At 46.2% G+C, this 16134-nt stretch overlaps 1 pseudogene; it reads left to right on the top strand.

Annotated features, from left to right (window-relative positions):
• Positions 1–14516: 14516 nt before the first annotated feature.
• LOC120843354 lies at positions 14517–15302 on the top strand (annotated as a pseudogene).
• The last annotated feature ends 832 nt before the right edge of the window (positions 15303–16134 follow it).

Raw genomic sequence — 16134 nt, 5'->3', positions numbered from 1 at the left:
GGTAGGGCAGCGGGGCCTAGGCCGGAAAATCGAAACCTCACCTGCCTAAATCGGGACGTCTGGTCACATTACATAAGCTGCACTCATCTATCGTCAACCTGAGGTCCTCCCTATCTCTCTGTCAACATTGTCGTTCCCATGACTATGAAATGGCCCACTTCTGTTTTTTTAAACTACACTGTCAAAGAAGTTTCTGGCTCCATGGCACAGCATGCGAGTATATTTCTGTCATACTAAGTGGGCAACATTCAAACCCAATGATGTTTCATTATTTCTTTAATATAAAATCATACACAGGAACGTTTATAGTAGTTTGTGATTTTACTCTTTGGATCAAACGTGACGTATATAATATTATTACTGTACTGAAGTTACTGTAGTTTCACTACTTTCCTGAGTTATTTATTACCTTTAAATAACTTGTTTTTTTTTGGTCATTACTAGTTTACTGTAAATACTTTTCCCATGTAACTTTTACTCAAATTCAAATTACTTTCAATATCTAGTGGTTAAGAGCAGACGACAAAGGCAGCCGTTGCTCCCTCCCCAAGCGATTGCGACATCAGCAAGCGAGAGCAGCCTGTAGCAGACGACAGAAAGAAAGAAACCAACCTTCCTTATTCTCCTGCTTCAAAAGGGAATATTAGGATTTTACGTCTCAAACATCACTGGACATCTGGAGGGTCCAACACTCCATGATGGGCAGGCTGATTCTTGCCACAGAAGCTGCGTCATCCAGGGAAGGACGCTCCTGAACCTTCCTGGGCAAGGCCGTAAATGCAGCTTCCTTGATCACATCCGCAAACATAGGAAATATGTCGTTCTCCACAAAATCTGCATGGAGCCCCTTGAGGGCGGCTTGTGAAACATCCACATGCACTTGTGCAGTATTCGTCGCACCTCTCGACTTTTTGTTGGGGTCGTGCTTCACAAAGTCCAGCTCCTTGAAGATTGTGGTGCTTGCACTTCATTTCGACGAGGATGGGCCACATTGTCTTGCTGCCTCCGTGCACGCCAGTGCATCTGGGATGAAGGGTCGTCCTTCTCTGACCAGGTCGAGCATATGCCAGAGTAAAGCTGTCACATGCTTGCAGACACCACCTTTTCCAGCCTTGCAAGCACAAGAAGCCTTCGTTACTTGTCCATCTTGGCCGATCACCGCAGGTACTGGGTAGCGCTTCGCAAGGCTCATTGAAGCCTCGACATCAGCCTTGATGATGGTATCAGAAGCACTGGTAGTGTGAAGAAAAATGTTCAACACTTTCTCGGCCTTGAACATCTTGTACCCAGAGATGAAGTGCTTCTGGGCTCCTGCTGCATGGCCACGCTTCCTGATGTGGGTCTCGGAAAACGTGGATGGAAAGTCCTTGAGCTGCTTTGTCCAAGGGCCGGCTGGAAGTGGTGGCTCTTGTGGCTCCATAAGTCCTTTTAAAAAAAAAGCGAAAATTAAAAAAAAAACGTTTAGAAAGAGGTATGGTTACGCGATTAACACAGCTTTTTAATGTCTTAATGTTGTTTTGACTGAGCCCAAAATAACCTAAAAGGTACATCGTGAGCTGACATCTTGACTAGCGAAATAAAATTCTGGAAGGAACTGCGAGTTTCAAGGTCTCTGCCTGGGTGACAACACATCTCTACACTTAAAAAAGGGCGTTGGCAAGTGACAACCGCAGAGCAGACTGATTATGAATGCGTGCCAAAGGCGCATACAAGCCGCGACGTTGAACCGCCGGCGCTTGGTAAGGGCTCGCGCCGCTGCGTGAAGTTGTCAGGCGCCGCAGCGTTGGATATGCCGAACGGTGTTGCGGTTGTGAAGGCATTCGGACAAATGATTCGCGACGGCAAGGCGGCGTGCTGTATCTTGGTCAACTAAGCGGCACTCGAAGGCACACGCTACAGTGTGAGTCAACGAAGCGAGCGCGGGCAACTAAATCGCACCGCACTCGGTTCTCGCGTCGCGATTGTTGATTCAGTGCTCTGCCTATCCCAATGCCATGTGCGCGGGTCGTAATAAACGGCTCCTCTCAACTGCACGCGGGTCAAATGAAAATGAACCAAAATGAACAGCTAACAGCGCGATAGGAATCGGTAATAACGGTAGGGATGCCGCGAACTTTTTTCGAATTGAACTTTCGATGATCGAATCAAGCGGTCGAAAAGTTCGAAAGATTTCGATTTATCGAATTTTCTACATCGTAAAATTCGACGGAAGTCGAATTTTCGAACTTGTTAAGCTAAGAAATTCGACGTATTTCGAACCTTCGAACTTATTACGCAAAAACATTCGATATGTTTCGAACTTTCGAATTTATTGCGCTGCAAAGTTCGATGCTTGTCGAACTTCCGACCTTGACTGACCAATAAATTCGATGAATTTCGAACTTTCGAACTTATTTATCAAGAGAATTCGAAAAGTTTCGAACTTTCGAATCCTGAAAAGTAAAAAGTACGACGAACTTCGAACTTTTAGGGTAAAAGTTCGACGTTCGTCGAACTTCGAAAGACCAGCGGACGATTTCATTTGAATTCAAGTAGTGAGGTACATTCGTAATTTTTTTTCTCGAACTTTTACACGCGGTGCTGCGTTCCTTACGAAAGACAATGCCGTTCGTTTCAATGTTCTTGCATGCTTAGTTTTAAAAAAAATAAATTCCCAAAAGGGGCGAGGAAGGACGACGGGTTTTCGACGATTATAGTTTGTGCCAGATTTGAAGCGCGCTGTAGCCGAACCTATTTGTGGTAAAGATGTTATACTTTTTTTAAGAATGATCTATGTATAGCCTAGGTAAGAGTCGTCTTAAGATGTGATTATTGTTATTCAACGTGAGTTTCGAAGAAATGTCCAAACATGTATCTGCATGCAATTATGCCCTAAACTTGATATTTATTTTCTACCGCATTTAAATTAACACCACAGACAGTACATATCATTGCCATCTGCAGAATACAAAATAATGTATTTATTGTTTTTTCACGTTAAGGAATAAATTAACTCATGGGAGAATATTTCTAATAGTTTAGTAAGGTACGTTGTTGGGCTAGTTGGTTCATCTTAGTAAAACATATAAAAGAGCGCAACAGAAACAAGGACAAGAAGTAAACAGGACAGGCGCTAACTTTCAACTAGTTTTATTCTGGAAAATCGAACACATATATACACACGACAGGCAAAGCAGCACCACGTAAAAATTGATTAACTTTTCACCCGATCATTCAAAAACTGAAATTCATTACAATGAAGAACAATAGAAGTGTCGCTGACACATGCCGTCCCACTTTTTTTGATAAAGAAAGCTTCCAATAGCTCTCGAGCGACCGTCTCTCGGCTTCTTCCTAGTATCCGCATCTCCTGAAGTCGCGGAACACAGCCACACGTGTTGCAATGTATAGGCAAATGCGAGCCATATTTATTTTTTACTGATAATGCGTGCTCCCGTGCTCGGTCATTGATGCACCGCCCCGTCTGGCAAATGTATACCTTTCCACAACTCAGGGGGATTTCGTAGACCACACCCAATGTGCAGTCCACGTAAGGGGTGACGTGTTTTTTGTCACACGGTACTTTTGCCTCCTCATCAGAGATGCGGGCGCACAGCCCAGCCAACTTCTTTGGGGCAGAGAATACAACTGGAACATCGTACTTGGTTGCAACTTTCTTAAGATTATATCTTAAGAATTATTGTTAACGTAAGTAGTCTTCGTGCCTTTCCGTCCTTTTTGTCCCCTCGCTCCACACTGAGAAAAAAAGGAGGAAAATGTGGTAACGAACCGTTTCCTCCCTCTTACTCACGCGCCCGCAAGCGGACGCGAGAAGGGAGAAACCAGACGTGTTTCTCCTTCTCCTGGCAGACGGGAGGAAAGTTTCTCCCTCCCTCGTCATCTTCTTTCGGTTCAGTTTTTCAGGCACTTCGAGCACGTGATTTTTTTTTAATAAATGCTATTTAGCTGACTCATCCCTAGTGCCAACGAAGGATGCCGTAATTCAGTCTCGCAGTTCAAACACAAAGTCAACTTCGCTTGCATTTATGCTTTTACCACTAATTTTTGCAAAGAAGCAAACGAAGCCGTTAAAGACAGCGAAGTTCCAGAGCAGTGCAACAGTTCTAGATAGTCTGGGCCAAAGTTGCCATCACCGCAGCCTTCCGTCCAAATCAGGCAGGCTTCCTGTGGGTGTCTGCGCGTCTTCTGTGCTACGTTTGGGCCTCATCCCTGTTACAGAATCCCATCAGATGAGAAATGTGGCTTTGTATTTCGTGAGGCACCAACATTGCTATGGCAGTATTGTGATTCTTACCGAAATATGGAATCACCGTCGATGTCTTTGTGTGTTTCGCATACCAGTGGTGTAACAACGAGTCGAGATTATGTGTACGGTCACGAGTTTACATTCTGATTTACATTAACGGGCTTAATAAGACCGCTTCAGCGGTTATGGTGCACTCGATTGACCTGCGGAAAGTCATGTCGGTACGTTCCTCTGAAAAGTAGCTCCTATTGTACTGTGACCGGTGTGTCCATATGCACTACCCTGTTGTCCCCTTGGCGAAAGCGATTGGGTTTTTTGGGAAGGGCTAAACATGCTTGACATATAAAGGAAATAAGCCAGGTACCCATATTTACAGTTTGGAATATTAGAATTCAAGAATATCAAACAAAACGACGGATCTGGTGCTGGGTAAAGTTTATTTCTGTTATAACCGGATAGTTTTTAGACGACAGTCGGCTTGTAGCCCAGCCCACAAAGCCTATCTGGCACTTTATATCGTTTTCGTTTTGCTTATCGTACTTAACCAATCTCGAATATGCACGCCACTGTTAAATTACAGATATTTTAAACTGATCGGGCTTTTCAGCCACACTCTTGGAGCAAAAAGACGTTCGTGATAGTTATTTTAATTAAATTGAACTCCGGATTGTTGGGTCGAGTGGAGACGGCGTTTCGATTTCGAATGTGCACTGTATAGACCTGTCGTCGATGCCAATTTTATGAGCTCTTAATGTATTAGGCTAGCCGTAAAAGTAATGAACTGATCGTCGGTCAGAAAGATGCTGACTTCGGAATACTGAGTGCTCCCCGTCATCGATGTCACTCGCGCATTCGCCAGAGCCACTGGTCAAAACAACCGACCAATGTGTTGCTTTAGAGCGCAGCTCTTAGGCGTCCGTTTCCGGCTTGAGCGGCGTCGGCGTCGGCGTCGCCGTCGGCGTAACCGTCGGCGTAACCAAAGTTACCCCAAGGTCACCTCAAGGTCACGGGAACCCCAAGGTCACGTGACCCCCTCCCCCCGAAGTAACGTAACAACCCCCCCCCCCCCCCCGAGGTCACAAGACCCACTCCCCCCGAGGTCAGCTGACCCCCACCGGAGCATATTAAAGAATGAGGGGAGGAGGAGGAGAAGGAGGAGGAGGGGTCTACCCTCTCATCAGTACCCTTCCCTCGTCCTCCTCTAGAGCTGCGCTCCAATTCGGCGTTACAGGGAGTTAGTTGTAAACGGCTTTCACTTTTTTTTTTCTTTTTCCACCATGCTGAACAGGGCACGACATAGTTACTCATTTACGCAAGTTATTTCACAATTTGCTTGTTTCGGAACGCACCAAAGCGTGGCTAACCGTACACAGCAGCCGTTACAAATCGTGACTGACTTTCGAAAGGACAATTCACGGCCACCCGATCATACACGAAGAGCGCAAAACAAAACAAATATGCGTACCTTCAATATGAAGGGTATAAAACGCGGAAGGCAGCTTAGGCAGTCCCTGAGGCTGTTAGTGTCCTGTCATGTTGATGTTCGTACGTGCCGAGTATAATATTAATGATATTTTTTACTTCTTTGAAAAAAAAAAACACATTTACAGTAACTGGCCCACAAAAGCAAAGAAGATTGCTTGTCCGTGGGACCAGGCAAACGAAAACATTTACAATTAAAAGGAATAGAACACAGTATTACAAGTAGCACTATAAATAAAGAAATCACAAAGACTTGTAAAACACAGCAATATTTATGTTCTTTCTCGCTCTATGTGAACTCTAGTGTATCGTATGCATTGTGACGCAAGTTGTATGTGTGTGTCGACTGTTTGTGCACTAAATATGTCAAAATCGCAGTGGCAGAGCGCGAAATTTGTTCGGTGCCTGATGAATTAGACGGAACCTATAGCGCCACCTCGCTTACGCATTTGAAATTAGTGTGCATGTGCCTGCCATCTGGTGGCTAGCGAATTGACCTTCTTGCGCGCCTCGCAATGATATTTGTACGTTGCAATGAGGCAAGTAGGCTGCTTTGGATTAGCTCTTATGGGAGCAAGTCTGGGTTCGCGAATGGTTTACTACTCCTCCCTGATGTGCGATGGTAATGAAGGAAATGTGTCGCGGGGAATCGCAAAGGTGTTACGTGACATGCGCGTAGTGGCCGGGTTTTCGTTGTCTCCGTTTAACATCGCATTGTTCAAAACAAAAAGACTGAGTGACCGCGTTCGTAACGCATTTTCTTACCTTCGCGGGAAGCCGGCTTCACCAATAAATAGTTAGGGAAAAGCTCGTGTACTGCTTGAATTTGCTACAGCTTGCGTCTCGTAAGCGGATACTTGTATGATGTGTGTGAAGCAGTTGACAGCATTTCTAACGATTTCTGCAGAGGGGACTGGGGGAGGGAAAAGGGGGAGGGGGCACCGGTAGTGCGAGGTATTAGCATCACCGATCGTTTTGTAAATCCAGCAGCTTGGTTTACTTCATACACATTTTATAAGCGTCGAATACTACATGCAACTGTGCACATACGCGCGGAGGAATATGCGACGCCTGCTGTTTACGCGCCTCGTGCATAAAACTACCCGTCAACTAATCAAATATACTCACTTGTATCCCCTCCGTTAAAATGAAAAATTGCTTGTTCTGGGTTGCTTTGCCAGCACGTTTCTCATTTATCACATATATTAGTGTTTCGACGTTCCCACGCGCAAGGTACACCCTTGAGTTCACTCTCAGAGCGCACAAGCTTTGCCGCACACCTGCGGGCGTACCTTACTGCGTGAGTTACAAAACGAAGAAAGAGAGATCCTTCAGCAAAGCGTTTTAAATACAAGAGAATTTTTTTTATTGTCAGTAATTGATGTTTTATTAATCACAAAAGACAAATCACATACAAAGATCAACACAAGAAAATATTTATTGCTACAAGGCAAAATATTGCACATTCGGAAGAGGGCGGTGTGAAAAAATAGAAGGATGTGCATACGGCTTGAGTTTCTTGAGGCCAGTCTTTGCCAAGATCACTGGCACAAACTGATCTTTCGTCAAGTGATCCTGAAAAATAAATGCAGCATCGCATATTTTTAGTCGCCATTTGTGAAGCACCGATCGCGGAAATATGTTGCACAAACAAAAGCGCGAGGTGCTCGATCGTTGTTGACTCTACTTTCACTGACGCAATATGTACGCAGTAACACTACAACCCTTTTTACTTTAGCGGCACCCCAGTCTCTGGCGCATCGTTCTAAACTCGGCCGACTACATGCAAGCGAGCTAAGAGTGAGCGAGTCAGTTTCTATACTCAAATACGCGCGAAAAGACGTGTCTAAGTCCTTCGTGCCGGTAATATAGTTCAGTGCTTGTCTCGTCTCATGACCATACAACGCGATCTTCATCGGCGAGACCGAAATAGACAGGTAATATGATTCAGAGTTTGACAATGACTTGCCTCGCAAAGTCAACCTCGGAGGTACTCGAAACTTTTTCGACCGATCCGGTGGAGCCATTTTCTTCGCTGTTGACGATTTTCTTTTCCCGTTGGGACGGCAAAAAAGCTTCTTTCCTTTCGCAATGCTGTTTGCGCAATAAACACCTCAGCATGATGGCATCGCGTCGCCGCTGAGGTTGTGGTAAAATATAAAAAAAAACCTACGGCCGTGCAGTGAACAACGAAACCACCGCTACGCCTGGCCCAGTGATGGCGTTGGTTTCGAGCAGACGACCGAATCGCGCGGGATCATGGGAAGACAACGGTCACGTGTCGCGCCAGACCCAATTGAAGCGACGGTAAAGAGATCTTTTGAGACGGAAAGGGCATCGGAGAGGAGAAATTTGTCTTCCCTATTTCAGACAATAGTTTGCGCTACCTTTCAGCACACAGGGGCCTTAGTGTGGCTTAGGCAGCCTTCATGCGCGCTTTGCTAGGGTGATGCCACCCTTTGTAATACCACTAGCCGACAAACGAGCAGACATTTTGGTTCTCGGCGATAATTCGTGGGGCTTATAACCCTCCCGGAAACGAACACCTTATCTCACAAGTTCCGAGCAGCGTTGTGGAACCCACGGAGGGAGGATTAGAATTTTCCCCCTCGGTTGGGAGGACCGATGGAGACAAAGGCCACTTTCCGGCGCACGGGGACCAAAAACAATGAGAGGACAAAATGGCGGTAGAAGAGGGTGTGGGAAAGGGAAAAGAGGCAGTTGGCATCATTCTATGCGAAGCGCACATGAAAGCACCTTAGTGTGGGTGTGTGTGCGTGTTTCAAGAAGCGAGAGGAAACGGGCGGTGACTCATGGCGATCGCGACATGCTTCGGAGGAGGCGCCCCCCCCCCCCCCCCCCATTTTGGACGTGACAATGCGCTGGCCCTTTTATCCCTCACCACGTGCAAGAAGAGGGCCATGTTGCCCAAGCAAACGGAAGCAGAAACGGGCGAGGGACATTGTTCTCCCCACCTTTTCTGCGGGGAAAAGGGACGACCCCGGAGGGGACAAAAAGGAAGGAAGAACGGCACCGGGGACTGGGCGTACTGGACGGTGCGGAGACCAGGAGGCAGATTTTTCCTTGGACGTGACGACCTGGAGGCAGCCAGACATCGACGGACAGAGGGGATATTCAGGAAAGGATGATTTCAAACGCCGTGGAAACTCGACGCGGCTTCTCCGAGACGACCAGATCTGCAAGTGCTTGTCGGTTTTTTTTTTTTCGCTTGATACTATGCCACTTACGTCGATTTGCGGAACAAGTCCTGCTACTGCGTGAATGACATGTGTAGCACCTTGGCAACTAGTGAACGTTGACACTGGTCATTATCGATAGACTTGTATCTCGACAGAAAGACTTCTTTGAGGTCATGTTCAAATTTTTTCGTGGCGGATAGAGCGGGCCGTATGGATACAATAGACAGGTGAGACACAACTTATTTACGGGTTTTGTTGGTCATGTCGGACGCCAGCAAAGTGCTGCAGTCGATTTTTTTTTTCCTCTAAATCTCGTGGTAAAATGGAATCTTGTTCATGTCGTTATTCGCGTGCTGTTGCGTCGACATTTGTAAATATGCGTGGTAATATTCTCGTTTTTATCGGAAGGTGAATAACATGTTTGTGATCATTTAAAGCGCGTTGTTGGTGCTTAGGTGTATACATATACTGATGTTATTTTATTGCCTTTACCACGTTTATACTAGAATCTTAACTATATTAAGGTTACAGTATTCTTGTACACAAAATAAGTTTTATATTGTTCTAAGGCAGTTCAAGCCCATAGGCAGAAATAAATTAGTTGACTAAATAGCAAGTTTAGTACCCCAGCCACACGGAAAAGTTCGTTTATTTTCATTAAAGCATATGGGACTTAATCAGTTCGCAGTCTTGAGTGATTATACAACGTCGCAAGCTGGTTTGTCCACCCCATAATGTCATTCGATCGAAATTACATTAATTTTTTCATGTGGCCGCGGTATAATGCAAGAATTCAGTGACTCCACGCGATAACAATCGCTTACATGATCGTAAGCGACACTTGTCTAGCTGTTTCCGTGTTGATTACGTCTACCTGATCTAAAGTGTGATCTGTTTTGCTGTGTTCAATCGCTGCGTGTTTCGCCATTTTGCCGAAGTATTTCTGTATTAAACATGCATTCCTACAGCAATAATTGCGGCATAATGTTCTCGACTTAAAACAATCATATTTTTCTATAGACGTCTTATAGGCATACCTCATGCCATTTCGTACCGATTATTTAGCGGTTTAATGTTTTGTCCGTGTAATAAAATGTTTTCTAGACCCGTTGCTATATGCAGCACTAATTTTAGCTAATAAGACACGCGTATCTGTTACGACGGTCAATCCACGCGCGTTGCCTTCACTTCGACTACGCACCCCCGATGGCCTTCCGTTTCGACGTCGCTAGAAGGGCGCTACAGTCATATTTCTAGGAGGTGTTGGCTAGTGGGCTGTTGGGCTGATGTTTCTATGTGCCGCGTATGTTTATGCGCTCAATGTATGTTCAACTGATGCTTGTGGTATGCGTAATGCACCTACATGTGCGTATAATAAAGGTGCCAAGAAAGCCCGAAGCGTAATGGTGCCGTGAGCAAATAAAAATATTTTTATCACATAAATTGGGCGGTATCTGTAGTTCGTTGCAAATCGAGAAGTTAGGGCGAGGGTAAGACGGGCCGGGGAGGAAGAAGCAGCCGGAATGCTAAAGAGAGCAGGAGGTTTCCCCCTCTCCTCTCCAGCATTCCGTCTGCTTCCTCCTTTCCGGCCCGTCTTACCCCCGCCTTACCACTTTGAGTTGGAACAGACTATAGCGCCGAGGCTCCAAGTACTCTGTAGATATACGTGCGATTTCTGGCGGGTGCTCGGACGACACTGCCAGTACAAAATTGAAATTATCGACCCCCGGTGGGTACTCAGCCGCCACTCTAAGTACTCTATAGATATACGCGCGATATCCAGCAGGTGCTCAAACGACACGTCAGCTCAATTGACATACGCAATGCCCGGTGAATACTCAGCCGACGTTCCAAGTATTCTGTGGATATACGGGCGATATCCGGCGGGTACTCCGACGACTCGGTTGACCTTAGAATAGCACACGATGTCCGACGTGCACTCAGCCGACCCTGCTAGTACTCTATAGATATACTCGGCGTCTGGAGGGTACACAGCCTGACGGTGGCGTTTCGTTACTCCAGTGATATCGTGCTGGTACTGCCCCGCTTTTCAAACGATTTTGTCTAGACATCGTGTGGATGGGAAGAACCGTATATTCTGAGTATTTGCCAACAATATTGTGTAGATCCGCGCCTAATATTTTTCGTACCGCTTTTGTAGTCATACCTTCAAAATAACTTCACCGTTATCTAACGTTATAAAGTATAGTATCCACGTTTATTTAAAACAAAACAACGTCTGCCCACACCCGCTGGGAGCCCGGCGATCGCAAGAAGTTCACCGGACCGAACGTACATCGTAAATATACGCGGCTGGACGGAAGTAGCCGAGAGCTTAATCCCCCTACTTAAGGTACTTCCTAACAATGCTTGTTTATTATATTTTTTCCTGTAAAAACGGTTGAGAAATTACTCAGGTTTCTCGAACGATCGCGAATCTTGGGAGACATTCACATACTGAGTTTTGGGAGTCAAGGCAACCCAAAGTGGTCAGCTTTGCGTTGCCCTTTGGCACGCGATTCTTGTAGTCGGGCACAATCTAACGGAGCACCAGATGAGCCTCAGAGCGGGTGCTGCAATTTGTTGCCTCCTCTGAGTGAGGATGCAAGTAGTGGGCGAGAGTTCCTACGTTGGGGACAAGTGGGGACAAGCCCTTTCTTCAAATGCGTCAAGTGTCCTTCAGCTTCGAGACAAAAAGAAACACCAGTCTTCAGAGATAATCCCGCAGTTGCTCAGCCTCAGTTGCGACGTGTCTTTCCGCCCCCGCGCCATGACGAAGGGTTGTTGCACTGGGGGGCTCGTGAACATTTAAGGAGTTTTCAGACCCTCCAAGCCCTTGTCGTGACCGCATACGAAAAGACGAGAAGCGGGATCACGAGGATGAGGCAACCAGAGGTGCGAGCAGCGGAGACAAGATGTTCAGAACGACGTAAACCTTACAGTAAATAAAATGGTAAGGTAGAGGAGAGCACCTCTACATATTGGTGACCCTGCAACAAAGGAAAACTACCCTGACCCAGGGACACAGCTCCAGAACCTTGGTTTTCGATGAGCTAAGCATTTTACTTGCATCATGAGTCAAGGCGATGGCACCGGCTCTGCTTAGACCCCGTCAATCTTGGGGGCGGCTAAAACGGCCATTGAGTTTCCCGAGTTCTAGTCGGCCGACTCGGAACTGCGGTTTTCTTACGACAGAATCTATTTTCCGAAAGCGTAGAATTACGTCGTCCCCGACAAAGTTTGATTACTTGTATTGCAAGGCAGCAATCAAGGCTCAGCCGAACAACATTGCGTAGACGGAAGCCCTACCATTAGTTAGGCTCGGCATACGAACAGCTTTCAAAACAGATATCGACTGTTGCACGGCCGAGTTGGTGTACGGCATGTCACTACGCCTGTTAGGAGAATTCTTAAAGCAGTCAAGTGACACCGAAATTGAAAGCACCGAAATCCATGTAAAACGACCCCGTATCCTCATGCAGGACCTCCGACCTACCTATCTACACAAGGGTACCGTCGACACGTTACACGTCCATGCCGGCTAATATTCCGCTCTGTACACACGTCTTCCTCAGAAACGACGGAGTCAAGGAACCCCTGCAGCCCACATACGATGGACCGTTTCAGGTTCTAAGACGCAGTGGCAAAACTTTGATACTTCTGGTAAAAGGCAATGAGAAAGTTGTCTCGTTAGAAAGAGTTGAGGCTGCCCACCTTGACTCCGATTTTTGTGTACAAGACGCAACACCATTGCGAAGATCTCAACAAGATCAGTCTCGTACAGACCATGCATGTAACTTGAGTCGGGACAAAACCTATAAAACCTTACGACAATGGCTACCTCAGGAACGTAAAGGCCCGTCACCTCAGGAACGTAAAGGCTCGTCAACTCGTCGAAAAATCCATGGCAACCATCCGAGTCAAAACATCCATTGAGTCAAGACATCCATCGAGTCAGAACATCCATCCGAGTCAAAACATCCATCGAGACAGAACATCCATCGAGACAAAACATCCACGAATGGATGTTTTGACTCGATGGATATTTTGACGCGTTGAATGCTCTGACTCGGAATCGGGTACTTGTAGTGACCGCTTACGAGAAGAAGAGAAGCGCGATCACGAGGATGTGGCAACCAGGCGCGCGAGCAGCGGAGATGAGGTGTTCAGAGCGACGTAAACCATACTGTAAATGTTGTAAATAAAGCTCACCATTGTTTTCTCCTCGTACATGAGTCGATTATGTCCCATAAAAAGGTATTTAACTTCCTAAAGGATGTCCATATTTTGAAACTTATTTAAGTATTTTTAAAATATTGTTTACTGACGTTAATGAATAAAAATTATAGCAGCTATCAATAACCATGCCATTGGCGCTCTTTTGCCAAATCTGGTCCTGACGCCATTAAAACATATTGATTCGTTCATTTCAGGCAATTGATAAAACCTGTGAGATGCAGGAATAAGGCACGAATTAGCAACTTTGACATATATTGATTTACTTATTTTAAACACTGCAGTGCTGGGGATATTACTTTAAAACCCGGCGTTATTGCAGGAGTGGAAAAAACGACTGTTCAAAACGGAACAAAACGTTTCGGTAGCGGTGGCAGCGAGGTGTTCGCAATATAATGAACGCTTTTCCATTTTCACAGAATCTATCGACGTGAAATCCTTCTGCACCGTCATTTCTGGGATCAATCTGTCACGCTATAAAAAACTAGTCGACACACCCACCATCCTGCTGCACAGCCACTGGACCGGACCAACAGCGCCACCAGTTGAAAAGGAAGCTGCGGGCTGCGACCCCTTTTTGGGCATCGGCGGCAGCGAGTTGTTCGCAACATGATTAATGCTCTTCGATTTTCAAAGTTTGGAATCATTCTTTCCTTGTAAGTTTACCGTTGAAAATCCGCTCACGCGGCTGCCAAAGCGGTTTTTTTTTGTGTGTGTAGTTTAGCGTACTATAATTCACCACATATGATAGCGAGCTTCGTCAATTTTTAGACTCGCGGACAGCATTTCGAGAATTGGAATCATTTCCGAGTTATTTTAATCGGTAAATGGTCTCTCCCATCAAGAATGTTCAAAAAGGAGGCGGGGTCCGCAGATATTGGGAAAAGTGCCGCGCTCATGAACCTCCAGTTCAATCCTGAGCGTACTCTAACCCTACAGACAAAACTGCGGGCTTTCTCGATTTTTAGAATCTCGAAAATAATTTTGAAAATCGCTTTATTTCTCGAGTTATTCTAATCGGAACATGGTCGATCCCTTCAAAAATGGTAAAAAATAGGACATGATTAAGCAACACTAGCGAGTTATGGTAGACCGCTTTCATTTTCGCCTCCGCTCTGAGCACGTCAAACCGCGCATGCGCGGCCCGCTATGCAGGGGTACAGAGCGGAGCTTCCAAGGCGAGTTTTAGTAGACCGTTTTCCGCTCACCAAATAGTGCAGCTAGAGCGTACGGAACAGCGACGTACGCAGCCCCGAAAGCGGACGTTCGTGGTACTAGTTAGACGAAACATTTGAATGCAAATACTCTGGTTTATCCTTTTTGTATGCAAAGCTGTCCTTTTACAATTAAACATGCACTTATTGCATCATGAGTCATTATAGTCATTATATTATAGTCATGATATTTAGAAAAAAAAGTGTGAATTAGAAAACCTGAGATAGCTGGCCAGGTGTGATCCTTTCGTAGGCAAGGCAAGCCGAAGCTGATCGCTGTCACGCTTGTTGTCTTCTCTTGGTCCCCCTCCGCGTCGCGGCACGTTCAAAGAACCAAGGAGATCAAGCGGCGAAGTACGTTGCAGAGACGACTCCTGCTGTATCACTTAAAATGGCGAGAAATAGAAAATATAATTTGCTTAAGAAGTGCGAAGCGCCGCGATTTTCGCTCAAGGCACGGGCTGCTTGACACCCCCACGTGAGGAACGATGATTTCCGAAGGCAGTTCTGCTTTGAAAAAGCCCTCCTGGGCGCCCTTCTGTAGGCGTTGGAGGTGCCCGAGTCTTTCACCGCGGCACAAGGTGCTGTTGTGCCGGGTGATGAAGCACTGTGCATCATGCTGCGGTGTCTCGCGAACCCCAACCGGCTCTTCGACCACGTGAGGGTGTTTGGTCGGGACTCATCAACCATCTCCAGTATTGCAAACCTGGTCATAAGCCACGTCCATGAGAAGCTTGGCCACTTGCTGTCCGATATGAATAACCACAGGTGGCTGCCGCTGGCGAGTCTGGAGCTGTTCTCACAGGTAAGACCCTGCGCCTTTCTTGTAAATTTCGCATTGCCACGGTTCGTTGCACTCTTGATATCACGGAACCGTTTTGTAGGCCATTACAATTTGCATCGTTTTTCTTTGGCGTGGACTAGCGAGATGCGAACTACCTATATGCATGTTGAAGAAGACGGAGGACCAGAAATGAGAAGTACGCAAACAGAGCGCTGAAGCGATCTTGTTTACATATGCCTGTACTCTCACTGCACGTAACGAAAGTGTTTATCCATGCTAGCTATGCAGATATTTCCACTAGAGTGCTGTAAATGCTTGGCCAATGAAAGTGCCTGTGACATCATTCTTCAGATTTCACCTAAGATTTGTAAATCTAGTCTTGTGGTACTACCACACTTCTCTGCATTTCTTTGTAACCTCTGTATGGACCTGTGCAGGGTTTTAAATGTTACTTCGAAAGTGTACCTAAGATGCAGTTGCATTTACTCATACGAAAAGGCACCTAGATACTCACTTAAAAATGTACCTAGGTACAGGTGCAGTTCCTTCAAAGAGCTTTATTTATTTTCCCCAAATTTGTCAGAATATTTCGGCGCGCGCAGCTGACCAAGCAGCCAACTCGCTCATGGCGTAACGGTTATCGCGCTTGCCTTCCACCAACGAGGTAGAGGGGCTTAGAGTGTTAAACCGGAAGTTCGGAAGTGGCACCCCCAGGTTGCCGCCATGTTGTACGCAAATGTGACTACTCGTCACGTGACCTCCCAAGAGCCGTGACGTCACCGGTAAGATGGCAGCGCCCAGAGCTGGCGGATGCGAGTTTGTTTGGTGCGCGGTAGCCGTGATGTGCAGCGGCTTTCCGACGACTTCGGGCTTTTTCGTGCTCGCTGACGCATGTATAATGTGAAAATATGAAGGAATGAGACTTTATACCCTTTTTCCCCAAGATCGCTCTGGATCATCTGGATATTAACA

The sequence above is a fragment of the Ixodes scapularis genome, unplaced genomic scaffold (assembly GCF_016920785.2).
Source record: "Ixodes scapularis isolate PalLabHiFi unplaced genomic scaffold, ASM1692078v2 PGA_scaffold4__175_contigs__length_147842914, whole genome shotgun sequence".
NCBI classification, from domain to species: Eukaryota; Metazoa; Arthropoda; class Arachnida; order Ixodida; family Ixodidae; genus Ixodes; species Ixodes scapularis.
The sequence above is the reverse complement of the archived record's forward strand: the minus strand, read 5'-3'. Positions and strand labels throughout refer to the sequence as shown.